At 47.3% G+C, this 5,439-nt stretch overlaps 1 pseudogene; it reads left to right on the forward strand.

Moving 5' to 3' along the window:
• Window positions 1-355: 355 nt before the first annotated feature.
• LOC123947080 lies at window positions 356-1,162 on the forward strand (annotated as a pseudogene).
• The last annotated feature ends 4,277 nt before the right edge of the window (window positions 1,163-5,439 follow it).

Below are 5,439 nucleotides of genomic sequence, written 5' to 3' on the forward strand. Positions count from 1 at the left end.
TGTGCTCTCTCGCTCTCTCTCTCTCTCTCTAATAAATAAATAAAATCTTTTTTAAAAAAATCTCTCTCAGACTTATTAAACCTCAGCGAACACATTTATTCAACAGTTCATTCAAAATATATTTGTTGATCATCTGCTCTGGTCAACAACAGGTGGTAAATTACTCCCAGGCCCTCCTTCTTTCACTGAGATTATACACTAGCAGAAAATACAGGGAGATAATAGACAAATACCAGTCAATCAGAGACTATTTCCTTATCTTCTGACTCTCTCATCTTCTTCATGGCAAAAACCACTCTCTCCATTCCGTCATCATCCAGTAATAGAAGCAGGGGTGTTCTCTCTTCTCCAGCCATCCAAGATGCCAAAAGGAAAGAAGGAGAAGGGGAAGAAGGGGGCCCCATTTCCTGATGTTGTGAAGAAGCAGGGGCCAAGGAGGTGATCAGTGTCCTGTTTGAGAAAAGACCCAAGAATTTTGGCATCAGACAGGACATGCAGCCCAAAAGGGACCTCACCCACTTTGTCAAATGCCCCCACTACATCCAGCTGCAGTGGCAAAGGGCTATTCTCTATAAACGTCTAAAAGTACCTCCCAGGATTAACCAGTTCATTCAGGCCTTGGCCTGCCAAACAGCTACTCAGCTGCCTAAGCAGACCCACAGATACCAAAGGCAAAGCAAGAGAAGAAGCAGAGATTGTTGGCCCTAGCTGAGTAGAAAGCTACCAGCAAAGAAGTTGTCCCCCCTAAGAGGTCACCTGTCCTTAAAGCCTTAAAGGGTTACTACTCTCACCACCTTAGTGGAAAACAAGAAGGCTCAGCTGGTAGTGATTGCACATGATGTGAATCCCATTAAGCTGCTTGTCTTCCTGCCTGCCCTGTGTCGTAAGATGGGGCTTCCCTACTGCGTTATCAAGGGGAAGGTCAAGCCAGGGCTTCTGGTCGAAAGGAAGAGCTGCACCACTGTCACCTTCACACGGGTTAACTCAGAAGACAAAGGAGCTCTGACTAAGCTGGTGGAAGCCATCAGGACCAATTACAATGACAGATTTGATGAGATCTGCTGCCACTTGGGAGACAATGGTCCTACGTCTGAAGCTGACGGCTTGCATCGCCAAGCTGGAAAATGCAAAGGCTAAAGAACTGGCCACCAGACTGGGCTGAGTGGACATTGTTGAATTTTCTGTACATAAAAGTAATAAAAAGTTCTGTTTCAGCCAGTGGAGGGGTGGAGGGGAAGCAGGGGCTTCTTCTCTTTTTCCATAACCAAAGACACTGGCAAGTTCTTCAGTTCCTGCCTGACACCTTCCTACCACTCCTTTCACAATCAGTCAATGAATCCACAAATGCTTACTGAGCATCTCCTATTTCCTCAGAATGAGGCTCTGTCTGGACAGAGAAGAAGGGAAGAGAGAAAAGTAAGAGCCCAGAAACAAAAACAGATGAACAAAGCAACCCAGTGATGCACTCAGGAAGTAATTATTTAACACATCACACCCTGCAATGCACTCGAGGGTGAGAGGAACACAGTGGTGAGGAAGCCAGGAGCTTTGCTGGAAGGAGGGTTCGGTCGTGCAGGCAAGATTTATTCAATTGAAGACACCCACTTTTTTTTACATTTTATAAAATTTTTATATTTATTTATATATGTATTTTATTTAAATAATCTCTATACCCAACGTGGGGCTCAAGCTCATGACCCCAAGAACAAGAATCCCACACTCCTCTGACTTAGTCAGCCAGGTCCCCTACATCTTATAATCTTTCAAATTGCACTTTATCTTATGCTGGTGATGCTTTCCCCTGGCTGAAATGCAATAACCATAGCACAGAGCAGCATCACATCCTGAGAGCTGTGGCAGAGCCTAGGGCAATCAGAATAGGGGTCAAGTCAGGCTGCAACATTAAAGTTGCCTGGGAAACACTAAAAAAAAAAAAAAAAAAAAAATTATGCCTCGATTCCAGCCCAGACCAACTAAATCAGTATTGGAGAGGGTGCGGCCAGACATTGATAGTTTTTAAAGCACCTCATGTAGCAAGGGAAACCAAAGCAAAAGTGAACTATTGGGACTTCATCAAAATAAAAAGCTTCTGCACAGCAAATGAAACAATCAACGAGACTAAAAGGCAGCCTATGGGAATGGGAGAAGATATTTGCAAATGACATATCAGATATAGGGCTAGTATCCAAAATCTATAAAGAACTTATCAAAGTCTACACCCCAAAAAATTAAAAATCCACTCAAGAAATGGGCAGAAAACATGAACAGGCATTTCTCCAAAGAAGACATACAGATGGCCAATAGACACATGAAAGAATGCCTAACATCACTCAGCATCAGGGAAATGCAAATCGAAACCACAATGAGATGCCAACTCATGCCAATCAGAATGGCTAAAATTAACAAGTCAGGAAACAACAGATGTTGGCAAGGATGTGAAGAAAGGGGAACCGTCTTGCACTGTTGGTGGGAATGCAAGCATGAATGGAACTAGAGTGAATTATGCTGAGTGAAATCAGTCAGAGAAAGATGAACACTATATGATCTCACTTGTATGGAATTTAAGAAACAAAACTGATGAACATCAGGGAGGAAAAATAAGATGAAAGTTAAGAGGGAGCCAAATCATAAAAGACTCTTAATCATAGGAGACAAACAGTGGGTTGCTGGAGGGGTGGTGGGTGAGGGGATGGGTAACTGGATGATAGGCATTAAGGAAGGCACATGATGTTGTATACAAGTGATGAATCATTAAATTTTACCCCTGAAACTCATAATACACTCTATGTTAACTAATTTGAATTCAAAGTTAAAGATAAATAAATAAATAAATAAATAAAGCATCTCATGTGATTCTCACATGTAGCCAGTGTTGAAAACCAGGGTGGCAAGTTCAAACTAGGATATATATACACATTTCAAAGGGCATGCCTCCATGGAAGCTTTGGGGCAACGCTTAGCAAACTAGAGCCTGCAGCCCAAATCTGGCCTGCTTTTTACCACCCCAGGGACTGAGATGAATTTTACATTTTTAAATAATGGGGAAGGGGAATATCAAAAAAAGGAGTAATATTTGGGGACATGTAAAAATTATATGGAATTCAAATGTAAGTGTCCATAAATAACATTTTACTGGAACACAGTGACCCTTAGTTTACATATTGCCTACAGCAGCTTTCGTGCTCCTATATCAGAGTGAAACAGCTGGACAGAGGCCATATGGCAAAGTCTAAATTATTCATTATCTGGCCCTTTACAGAAAAGGTTTGACAACCCCAGCTTGAAGGAAATGGATTTCTGGAACCTCGACAGCTCTATGTCCTCTCCCAAGAACTTACCTGCCTAGGAAGATGCCAGATGTCAAGGGGTCACATATGGGAGGCATCTTCTCCTTCCTCACCTCTTTTTCACATTTGCCCTTCTCCCACTTCTAAAAGAAGACCTTTCCTCAGCCCTGAGATTTCCTAAGCACTAAATTAAAAGAATCTCCCCCAAACACTGATATGTAATGGGGGTTCTAATGACATTTTGTTTTCAGGTCAGGAGGGTTCCAAATATTGCATTACCAAAGCCAAAGGAAGACCCAGTCAAGTTGTCAGCTGCCAAACCATTGAAAATATGTGGTGACAGAAGGCTATGTGATTTTTGCTGTGTAACACAGAAGGGGTCCAAAGAATTGAGTAACTAGTTTTGGGTCCAAAACTAGTATAATTACTTATGTAAACAAAGTTTTCAAGGCTTACGTGTAAATAATTAAAATGCTGAACGCAGTCCCATTTGATGAATAAGCAGTACTGGTCCACAGATACAGGAGGAAAAAAAAACATTGGTTTCATAAGAAGTGAATTTCAAGTAACAGTTTGTTACTATGTTTAATGATTACTTATCAAAACTTGCATCATGTTTGCATTATTTTGATCAACTATGTTCTAATACTTGTAATTTTGAAATGAGGACCTCGATTTCTTACTGAGTGTTGAGGCCTTTCTCAGTTCCTTGACTCTGGGCCTCTCCTCAGCGCAGCTCACAGCAGCCCAGAAAGAGGTTGGACAGCAGAAGCCACGGTCGTTTTGCAGCCTAACTGCAAGTGACATCCCATCACGTTTGTCTTACTCTATTCCTGTTCTATTGCTGGAATCAGCCCACACTCAAGGGGAGATAAAAAAGGTGTATCTCAAGGGATCTTGGGAGCCATCTCAGACGTGGCCCACTACAAATGTCAAATTCTGATAACATTTATGTCCTCTACATCTGTTTCAGTACAGGATGAAAAGTTGTAGGTGTCATCCTAAAAATGGGTGACAGGATGCAGAGTTTTCCAGAATTCTAGAAATAAGTAAAGGTGTTCGGAGACCACGATGCCTGAGGCCTTATGTTGCCGGGGCCTGTCAGGTGGCGGGGTCTAGCAAAGGGTCTGGGGGCGGGGGGGGGGGGGGCTCGGGCAGCGGGAATGGGAGACAGAAAATCCACCGCACCAGACCTGGCGGCTCCATCCAGTCCGGGTGAGTGCGAAACACAGGGAAAAGCCAAGCGCGCCTAGACTCCGCGGGTGTCAAAGAGCAGGCGAGGAGATTAGACTTGAAATGCGGGCGACAGAGGCTGTAGGGAAACGGGGACAGGGGGATACAAAGCAGTCTGCCGAGGCAGATGCGGCAGGAGCAGGCGCGGGAAACCTCGAAGCCGCGAGCCGGGGCTGGGGCCTGAAGGGCCAGGAGAGCGGAGATGCGCGCCGGACTTGGGATGAGCGCCCTTGGGGCGTCCGGACGCGATAGCAAGCAGTCGGCGCTCGCTCCAGAGGATCGTCGGCGGTCGGGACCGGAGACCAGGAGCTGGGCCCACGGCGCAGTCCTCCCGAGGACGCGGAGTACGTCTCGGGAAATGGGGCGGCCTGGAGCGCTGTGGGCGCGCAGACTGGTCCCACACCGGGTGCCTGCCCCCCGGGAATTCAGTCTCGCAGCGTGGGCGCCAACTGTGTGGGAAACGACTGCTCCCCGTTCCTCTCCCGGGACTCAACCGGATAATGCGTCGGAGCCGGCAGTCGCTGGCAGAAAGGAAAGCGGGAGAAGGCAGAGCCGGCCCACGCAGCGGCCAGTGGTGGGGTCAGAGACAGGGACGACGACCACGGACAGCCCTGGAGTCTCGAGCTGGGGCCTGACGTACAGGGACCGAGAAGACCGAAGTGGGCTGATCAGGGGCGAGGGCAAAGCGAGAAGCGACTGAAGTTGGGCGACGGGGCTCGCGGGTAAGAACGGGGACGAAACTTCCGAGCGGGCAGAGGGCCGAGGGCGAGGCGACCAACGCGGTACGCGCGGCGAGAAACCCGGGCGCGGGCGTGGAGGCGGGGCGGAGGAGCGAGGGGAGGAGCGAGCACCTGCACGCACCGCGGGAGGAGGGCCCAGCGCGGCGCGGGTTCCCGGCCCAAGCCCTGCCCCTCGGTGG

The sequence above is a fragment of the Meles meles genome, chromosome 7 (genome assembly GCF_922984935.1).
Source record: "Meles meles chromosome 7, mMelMel3.1 paternal haplotype, whole genome shotgun sequence".
Lineage (NCBI taxonomy): Eukaryota > Metazoa > Chordata > Mammalia > Carnivora > Mustelidae > Meles > Meles meles.